Consider the following 10850-nt stretch of genomic DNA (forward strand, 5'->3'; position numbering starts at 1 on the left):
TTATTCCCTATTTGCCTGGCCTTTCATATGCCAGGGGCCTCATTTATCAAGCGTTCTTAGGCACAGATCTGTGCGTAAAGCGTGCGTGCGATCATTCCTAAGCAAAGTGTGGGATTTATGAACATGTCCTTGAACGTAGAAATGTGCCTAAATCTACGCACACCTCAGACCATGAGTGCGAGTGGAAGAAACACGAAATTGCAAATAATATTGACCGTGCAAGCTACAGTTTGCTTTGAATGACAATGGAGTATGACAGTGTGCTATTTTACAGTGTTTTCGTTCATGTGTGTCTCCTTCTTTTACTTATTTTGAACACGGTCCTCCTCCTGTCGAGAGCACCTCCACTTCTGCCACAGAAATGGTTCTATCTCCGCACTTCCCGCCAGCGCTTCGACTGGCGCGTGTGTTCATGTGTGTCCGAACAGGGTGGCGCCTTCGAATTAACATGGCATTTGAATATATTTTAATACCATATATGGTTACTTGGAGGCGTTTCGGGATGCTAATTACCCCGAATGCGCGCGTGCACAGTGATTTGGAAGGTGTGGGATTTATCATGCAGACGTGTGCGTAGGAGCAGCCAATGCACGTTTGATAAATCCCGATTTTTCTGTACTTGCGAACATTCTAAATTTCACTCCTAAGACACAATTTAGAAGACATTCTACGAACTGATGATAAATGAGGCCCCAGGACTTGTAGCAGTTCCTCGTGGGTACCATGCAGAGGGCAACATCGCATGTGGTGCATAGACGTGGCGTCTTCTGTCTACAATTCACACACTGTCGCCGTCCTTCTGTGCCATCTTCCCCGAAGTGTGCAGGCATATGCAAGGCATCAGGTGGTGGCGCTGGTGGTGGTGGTGCTTGCGGAGGAGAGGGGACAATTTCACCATGTCCAACGCGCCGGAGCTCCAGAATTAGCTTCACACGGAAGGCATTCTGACCTAAGGGCTTTCCACCCCTGCTTTCCATCATGTATTTGTGGAGGATGAATGCGTTCACTATGGCAATGTCAATAAAATGGTAAAAAAAAAGATCTGTACCACCTCCTCGTCTTGTGAAGAACCTGGTAATAACCAATTAAACTGTCAGACCAGTCAACGCCATTCTTATGAAGATTGTAGTCTTGTACTGCAGGAGATACCGGCAATTTTTCCACATTCCATATGCCATCTGTCTTCAACCTGCGCTGTATCGTGCTGCCTTCGCTGTGGGCTTGATGAATGCTGGAACACATCCGAACTAGACAAGTGTCCTTCCATTGTACGAACAGCAGACTTCCCTCCTGTATCCAACTTATCGTACCCCTTGGGTGGCGATTGTTAATGGCATCTGATGTGTCTTTTGGGAACCCGATCCTGTGTTTGCGAATGGTACCGCATGCCCATATCTTGTTCTCATCCAGCAGTTGCTGGAACAGCATTGGGCTTGTATAAAAATTGTCCACAAATAGCTTGTAGCCAGTCCCCAAAACTGGAGAGGACACTAACTCCATCACTACGTAACAAGCTGAGCCCTTTCCCGGTGCCTGCTTTATTTTTTCCCTCGTAAACAATGAAGTCCCAGGTGTACCCAGATTGTGAGTTTGCTAGCACAAACAATTTGTACCCCCATTTCGATGGCTTATCTTTGCAGTATTACCGGATTCCTATCCTGGCACGGGAGGCGACCATTCGTTCGTCAATGGCAATATTCTGGCCTCGCTGGAAGTTGGAAATGCAGCTTTGCCGGATATCAGTGTACAAGGGTTTAATCTTCTGAAGGCGGTCAAACTCAGGGGTGCCTCTTGGAGCTGCATTCAGCTCGTCATCATCAGGGTCAGACATATGGATATTGGTGGAGATTCGTCTGAATTTACGGCCAGACATGGTTGACCCGGCCCACGGAAAGCTATATATTTCTGCCCTTCTCCAGTAGTCTGTAAGAGCTGGAGCATGAACAAGACCTATGTGAATGATCAGAGATAGATAGCTGTACATGTCTGCCATGGTCAGGTCTTCCCAACGGATCCAATATGGAATAATTTCCCCCAGTATAACTTGCGGACCAGGAGTACGAGTTGGTCTAAACACTGGTTGTTGTGGAATTATATCTTGTACCTCTGTGTCCTGCCATCCACGTCCATCCTCAGTTTGCGGCAAGTCTCTCCCCCTTCCTCCTGGCGGGCGGCCGACTCCTCGTCCTCTGCCTCTATCCTTTCTTCCTCTACCTCTGCCACGTCCAGGAGGCCTACCGCGCGGACGGCCTACCCCTCTGGCACCCATCTTCTTCGCTGGGGGTATGTATTCATCTGTCATAGAAAACAATGCACAGAGACTTTCAAAACATGTTACCCTGACCGAACAGCTCTTGGCCCGGTCTGACTAAAAAAAACACTCAGTAATGCACAGAAGCGCTGTCCAGGGTACTTACGAAGAGTCTTCGTCTTCGTACAGGGATGAATTCAAAAGCGTTGTGTCTGTTAGGTCGCTGTTTTCTCTGTCAGGTTCCCATTCATCGTCTGTTTCGTCCCCGTCACTGGATACTGTTGGTTCAGCGCTCGCCTCAGCCGTGTTGCATATTCTTTTCCGAGGATTTTGTGACATTATGCAGAAATTAGTCGACTTGTTCCACGGAAAAACGCCAAAAATATGGCGAATATTGGGCAGCATGTACACTTTTACACTTCAGCTTCAATAACAAGCTGCACCTGTGCAGTACAGAACTGCATGCTGAACTGCATGAACTGTGGCATCTGGGAAAGCTGGTTGGTATCAGCTCAGCCCTGTGCAGTGGTAGTGGGGGCTGGCAGATTGGAGTGTCTGGTGTGCCCTGATTACCCATAATAAGTGTCTCTCGAGAAGTCATGGATATGGTGTGGTGGAGAAAACTCTTTGAAAAAAAATATTTGTAACCGCCCGCCAGGCTATATACCGCCCGCGGCTGGTGAACATTTACTGGTTAAATAGTCCATTGAATATCTATTGAAAATTATCAATATTTTCCATTACTAATTAAAAATTCAAAATGACCACCACCATATGACGTCATAATATGCTAATTAGGTATGCATATTTACTCCCAAAATAAACTTTGGGTCTTCCTCAACATTTTTGTAATTTACAGTTAGGCTCTATCTGTTACCACTGTCCAGCCACAGCCTTTTGAATATGTGATGCCCAAATCGAGCATTTTCAACAAAATAACATTGGCATTAAAAGGGTTAACCCTTTTACTGCCGTCGTCGCAAAATTGCGACAGGTCGCGGTATTGAATTAGGTGGGCTGTCACGTCGAATAGAGTGTAAAATCTTGTCACTACTCCTTTCCACTGGGTGGCAGACATGTGGTACTTCAATCCTTTCTAAGAATTTCGACCCCTCTTAGTGCATTTTTTGAGTAATTTCCATATGAAAACCCAGACGCGGAAGTGTGTTGCAACTCACTATTTCAAAACAAAGGAGGATCGGCGTTGTGAGTGTGCACATCATTTCCTCTAATTCAAGCCCAAATACATACCAAATGCAATTTGTCTTGGTGGTTTATGAGTACTGACATTATATTTTCCCACAAGTTGATTGTATATGTGTAGACATTTATAATATGCCCTTAGGCAATGCGTCTCCTATTGTTAGCTTAGCCGTGGCTACAGAGAAGAACAGCCAAGGGAGTGAACTAGATCCACTTGCCAAACACAAAGAAAACATGCCGTCAGTTTTACATACATAAACAGTTGACACAACTCAATGGAAAGTTTCGGGATTGAGAGAAGTGGTTTGTTTGGAGACTTCATTAAGTGGGGGAGTTCCCACGCGACGCGAAGGCGAGACCCTGTTCCAAGCGAGCTGAACCCATGATGTGAGTGGTTTCATTTACTGAATAAATCTGAAGCAAGTAGGCCTGCCCCCAGACGATAACTTGTCATGATGTTTTGTGTGCAGTGCAATGGCATATTTCGCCCCTCAAGTAATTGCAGCCATTATTATAAGAGATAAGATGTTGCTGCTGAGATTGCAACACAGACGATCAATCGGCTGTTTGGGACCTCCCCTGTCAAACACAGAAACACGGTGTACCTAGGAAACATTATGATCCTAAACACAAACTAATGAACATTTGCGGGGTTGTGAGAATGTGTTTGCTTGGCGATTTGTAAATGGTTACGGGGGATTTCCTTAGAACAGTGTTTCCCAAACTAGGGTACGCTTACCCCTGGGGGTACGCGACATCATTGCAAGGGTACGGGAGAAGATTTGGAATTTAAAAGAAAAAAAATGCAGGAAGAAAAAAAAATCAAATGGCAAAGAATAGTGGCAACGTAGGCCTAATACAATAAAAAAGTAACCTAGCAATCAGTCCCAGCACTGTACTATGCATGTACAAAGTTGTAGGTGAGGGGGGAAAAACTAATAAATACGAATGTAGGAAACGCCATGTTCTCATTGCGCGCATGGCCGTAGCCAGCCATGTGAAGTAGCCGAGGTCCATGATGCGCGCGCGAATCATATTATATTATATTATTATTAATATAAAATATAAATTAAAAATGAATTCATAAAATAAATAAATATAGGCTACACGGGCCTATATATAGGGCCCTCCTCTATGAATTTATAGGCCTAATGTGAAATAGTAAATATGTAGACATGTATAATAATAAATGTGTTGTAGTTTTCAGCCAACTCAGCCTATTCCCTTTGAATGGCTATGCTTTGGTATCATGCCTCTTTTATTATACACAGCATCCTCCCAGTCAGTAAAGCCCTTTGTAAGGAAACTAAAGCTTGACCCTGAAGTTGCACAATAAGCTACATCCTCAGATGGCAAGTTGCTCAGCCATTCATATTTTTCTCCCAATGAAATTACACTTCAGCTGTTTTCCTCCAAAGATACAGGGATAGCTCTGTAGTGCAAACCACCTATTTTGGAGTAAACTTTTTTCTCCCTAGAGTCGCATCAAACGTTTTGTTTTTATTTACTTGTTATAGTTCTTCACAAGCGCAGAGGACAAAAGTCTTTCAATGAGAAAGAAAAGTAGCCTATCCTCCGCGCTCCTGAGCCATCTGATGCGTCACGGCTATGCAGACACAGTAGTCACGGGAGCCTCTTCAGGTGTGGATATTTACTGCGATTGACTCTGACGAAGACGTGGCAACGTCGATAGTCTTGGCACTTGTCCAAATTAGCAGGAAAATATCCACACCTGAAGATGTTCCGGTGACCTCCTCTGTCAGTGTTTATCACATGCTTTCCAATTTACAATCAATTACCTTTCACGGATATCCTGCTTTTACCTTTATGCAGCAGCTGATGCAGCAGCCGGCCTTCTTAAAATAATGACTCAAATGGCTTTTTAAGACACCATAGCCTACTTGTTACGCATGAGCTTTATGTAGGCTATACAACGGTTGGCTTTCTGTCAGCGGAGATCTCATCAAGCGCGGGCTTTCTGATAGCGGAGATCTCACCAAGCGCGTGCTTAATGGGCGCGTTCGTGACGGCACATTACTGCGCAGGCTGCACACGCACACTTTGCCATTTCAATGCATTTTTCCAACCAGAAAGCATGGTAATTTTGCTTTGCGCAATGCTCTGTCATGAACGCGACCAAACACTTGCGATGTCGGCTGAGTTGCGTTCTCTCCCACGAGTCGCACCACTTGCGATATTAATCAATCTTGTTTACTCTCAAAAACAGAACACAAAGGCAAAACTAGAACACATAGCACATGGATGTTAACAACACAGTTTGCAAAGGACGCTTCACAAAGGTTTATAGATGTTTTTGTGTGTTTCAGTTGGTCATATTTGCCGTTAAAATAATAATAATTAAAAAAAAACCTCTCACGATAGGCGAGGTCCGGACCTCGGTAGCCTCAAATGTAACTACGGCCATGATTGCGCGTCTGCTCGCATGGTCATACTGTAGGAGGGAAAATGTATGCCTAGTCTGGCATAACCAATAGGCCTACATAAATATATAATGAACACTTCATGACAGTCATCTACATTACGCCAAGTATAGGGCTCCTACAATAAGACATGTTTTTTATTTTTTCTAAAGTGATCCACCTGCTGGCACGTACGGACCACTTTGTTGTTTGACTTGTGCGTGTACAGAAGGCAACATTTTCCCTCTGAATTGAGATGTGCAAATGTCTTGTCCACAACAAAGGAGTAATTTCCATCCTTCATTGTGATGCTGCGTGCGTGCCTGCCCGCTATAGCTATAGTAGGCCCTATTCTCTTTCGCGCAAATTGGGCTCTGGCTGGATAAGAGCACTTGGTGACCGTGGTGACCATGTCGTCAAATCACTTTCGTTTAACCTGGCGCGGTCAAACGGCCACGGAACACTGAACATGAATAAAACCGGAGCAGTCACGTTGGAAAGCTATAGGACTAGGGAAAACTACTTCCTGTCTCTCCCTCTCCTTCTCTCTTCCTTGCGCGATTGACGGTATTGATTGACAGCTGAGACCCCCGTTCTGCAGGCGACGTGGTTTATAGATAACAATCTCGTCGTCTTTTATATTCACAAGAGCACAAAAAAAAAATATAATTTCTGAGCATTATTCAGCAAGCACCCTTCACAACAGGAAATCTGTGAAGTCCATCCTCGTTACATTGAATGCTGATCATCAGCCGTTAATATTAAAGCCGGCTGACGGCGCGGGAGAACAAAAAAAACCTATGCCTTCTTTCGAAAGCAACCCCTCCCTCTGCTTTTATTTGTGTTGCTTTTGTCAAGCTTGAAAATTAAACGCCGACACAGGCAGGCTATGTGTAGCAGACGACTCACATTAACCAGGATTTCAGTCACAAGAGTTCCTGCTGTCATGCACCCTCTTCAACTGGATGCAGAGCTCCAGTTTTTTTTTTTTTTTTTTTTTTTTGGGGGGGGGGGGGGTACGCGGATGGACATTAAGTGGTCCAAGGGGTACGTCATGTGAAAAAGTTTGGGAAGCACTGCCTTAGAACATGCGAGAAGCCGCGTTTATTGTCATCCAAACCCACAGGGCGATATGCGTAATTTCACTGAGTAAACCTCTACATAGCACAGGCAACCATCAAGTAGCCTGTCATGCGTTTTATATGCAATACAATGCCATATGTCGCCCCTAAAGTGATTGCAGTCATCATGTGTTTATAGAAATATATTTCACTTGGTGGAACTTTGACGTGCGTCTTCCCCTAAGCAGGAGTAGGCGAGAAAGCTAAAACATAAAGATAAAGACGGTCATTTCCCTCTATGAAAGACGGCAAGTAAAACCACTGCTACAAAAAAGAATGGATTATCCTGTTAGACGCTGTACATCCCGTAGAAATTCGATAGGCTACAAGGCTTGGGGAAATATCTGCATTTTTTTTTCACCATCCCGCAGGGCGAAATGAAGACGCATACCCTATAACACAAATATTTTAGACTTGTTGAAAACTGGGCTGGTCACCGTGGTTGGACTGTCTTTATAACGACGTAGTCACTAAAGCAGCATGGAAGAGGGGGTGGAACCGGAGAGACTGGAGGCGATAGCGCTGCACGCACGTGAGGGGGGAGGGTGCCGCTTCTGATCGCCTTCAGGTGGTCGACTTTAGGTGTTACTATATAACGTATACTATAACGTGATAACGTCGGCCTAAATGGGCTGTGTTTAGTTTCGACCCATGTCGGTATGCCTTCAGTAGCCTACGATACCAAAATGAATAGAAGCAGTTTATAAGTCAATAGAGCTGAGATAACAGGTGCTGATTTGCTCCGCCTCTCCACTCCTTTTCCTGACACTGATTTCACGAGGGTACACCCCATGATACAAATTAGGCCTGTTTTATGCCCATTATCTTGACACTGTGCCCATTAGTTCTGTGAAATGTAAGTGACAATCTGTAACATTCATTCACTGAGCTATGCTGATGATCATTCCAGGAAGATCCTATGCATACAGAGGTCACTGTCACTGCGTCTTATCCAAATAGCCTACAGTAGCCTATATAGGTCACAGGTGTAGGTGTAAAATATATAGGCATATATGGACTGAATATGTGTCCTTACCCTGTCTGAGAAAGGTTTTCACAGACTAAAAAGTCACAGGTAGAAACAAACATTTTTGGCACTCAAGGCAATAACCTCCCAGTTATTCCGTTTCTTGCAATGTTATTATTATTGCAATATTAGTTACAATATTGACAACATGTTAGGCTTAAAAATACTTTTTTACTTGACCATAATGTATGTGCACAACATGACAGTAATGGAATGCCACATATTTCTAAATAAATAATCTATTGAAAATGTATTGAAAATGATCAATATTTTCCATTACTAATTCAAAATTCAAAATGGCCGCCCGATATGACTTCATAATATACTAATTAGGTATGCATATTTACTCCCAAAATAAACCTTGGGTCTTCTTCAACATTATTGTAATTTACAGTTAGGCTCTATCTGTTACCACTGTCTAGCCACAGCCTGTTGAATATGTAATGCTCAAATCGAGCATTTTCACCAAAATAACATTGGCATTAAAGGGACAGTTTGGTCAATTTCAACATGCAGTTGTAATGCTCACACTACCCTGGACTTGTCAGTGCCTGAGATTTTTTTTTCTTCTTCTTCAGCCGTTTCCGAGATCCTGGTCATTGTAATGGGGGCAGCTCTTTGTTTACATTTCAGAAAAACATTTTTATTTATTCCCAAAAACATCCAAAAGGTTATAAAACATCAGCAGACAACTAGCAAACAGCAGTACCTTTTGGGAAAATATTTGGAGTTGGCCTATGTTTCATTTTTCAAAAATGTAAACAAACGCTGCCCCCATTAGAATGGCTCATATCTCGGAAAGGGCTGAGCCGAAAAATGTGGCATCACCGGGTACTGACAAGTCAAGGGTAGCGTGAGCAATACAACTGCATGTTGAAATTGACCAAACTGTCCCTTTAAAAGGGTTACGGTTAAAGTGAACACTGATGGTGATTGATTTAAGGCAAGGCAAGGCAAGTTTATTTGTATAGCGCATTTCATACACAGGTGCAACTCAATGTGCTTCACAAAAGAATAAAAATGCAAAAAGAAAGGAAACAAGAAAGAAATACATTACAGCCAAAGAAACATTAAAACATTAAGATAACACATATGATAAAATAAAAATAAGAATTAAAACATAAAGGGGCCTAATTTAAGTGATGACATTGACCAAATCATTCATACTGGGTTTGTTCTATGGAAGCTTATGGAGAGAATGAGACTGGACTTGTGTGACGTTTGATGTTCATGAAAATCTGTGTATATAACAAGTCTTATGTGTTGGACATTTTGATTTCGGGCGATGTTTCTTTCTCATCAGTGCTGAGAGGATAGCACAGTTTCATGCTAAGCCGTGGTCATTGTTTACCAGCTGACAGCTATCCGATACGTCCAGTCCAGAGCCATACAGAGGGTAGAGTTACGCAATTGGAGGACCAGGAATTAAATGGCAGCTCCGCCTTTCAGCGAGATAAGGGTGTTCCTAAAGCGGCTGTCTTTCCATAGACTCAACATAGAACCACCACATTAACAGCCAAAAATAAGGACTAACGAACTATACTGCGGGGTAATCACCACAAATATGTAAACCAACAACTGTCTCGGTGGTGATAATCACAAAAGTTTACCATCTGTGATGTTTATCTGAAGTTATTACTATGAACAGCAAGTCTTGTCATATTCCCTGCATTGCATTTGCTATGTGCTACGCCCACTGCTAGGAACTAACATTCGCAACGCTGAGCAGTACTGAGAAGCTAAAACAGCTAATTTTGCTAAAGAGGAAGTCGGCCTAAGCACACGGCGGAGATTGCCCGACTCTACCCTCTGTATGGCTCTGGTACAGTCCAATGATGGTACACTCTCATTGGTCCAGTCTGATCACGTCTCAATCGTGGCATCTCTTGCGGGCAAAAGTATTACTACGCCTGTCGAATATGTGCATACGCCTCTGAGACACTAGTTCGTCATTAAACCTTGTGAATTAAGAAACAAACTTTAAAAAAAAAAAAAAACCTCAACATAACTTTTTTTTATGAACTGGAGCGTGTTTGGTTTTTAGAGTTTGGGACGACCTGGTTTTCTGAAGGACTTTTTGAGGTACACCTTACGGCCTGTATAAATAGTGTAAACAATTACGTCACACAAGGATTATCCTATTCACAGCTCACTTGTCAGCCTCTGATTGACCTCCTCTTGCTCACAACTCTAGCCTGATTAACATCAATTTTCAAATCTCTGCGAGATGGCATGGTTGACCCACCTCTCTTGGTTTGCTAATGGTCATTTGCTTCCCGACAAAGTGGGAAGAGTTCTCAATTTTTCGGCAGCGGAGAAAGTACTTGCATTGCTCTTGACCTGACTAGTAGCAAAGCTGAAGGTGTTGCGTCACTAGGAGGTTCACAGCCTGGCTATCACAACCCTCCCCTTCACCTCCTCTTCTCGTCCCTTTCTACTCATTTATTATCATCCCTCCAGCCCCTTCACCTTCCTCTTTACCTCTCTACATCCCTCTACTCATTTGATGTCTTTGTGTGGGTTTTTGTCATTGTAAAATGTGTTTGTTAGTGTGTGCGAATTTGCCATCCTTTGGTACATTAATGATGGAAGGTTCATCATGGCACGTCATGGGAACTGAACTACGCTGTGCGTACGTGCATTGGCCAGTGTATAATGTACAGGTCTTTTGATGAGAGCAAGTGTGTATTATGTTTAGCAGTGAAGGTGTGTCTCATCATTTTTGTCATTTTTCTCAAGGCTGCAAGGTTGTTGCCTTTCAAAGGAGAGTTGTGCAGCAATAGCAGCTGCCACCAGATCAACCTCCTGCAGTTTGAAGATGCTAGACC

Source organism: Engraulis encrasicolus, unplaced genomic scaffold (genome assembly GCF_034702125.1).
Source record: "Engraulis encrasicolus isolate BLACKSEA-1 unplaced genomic scaffold, IST_EnEncr_1.0 scaffold_127_np1212, whole genome shotgun sequence".
Taxonomy (NCBI): domain Eukaryota; kingdom Metazoa; phylum Chordata; class Actinopteri; order Clupeiformes; family Engraulidae; genus Engraulis; species Engraulis encrasicolus.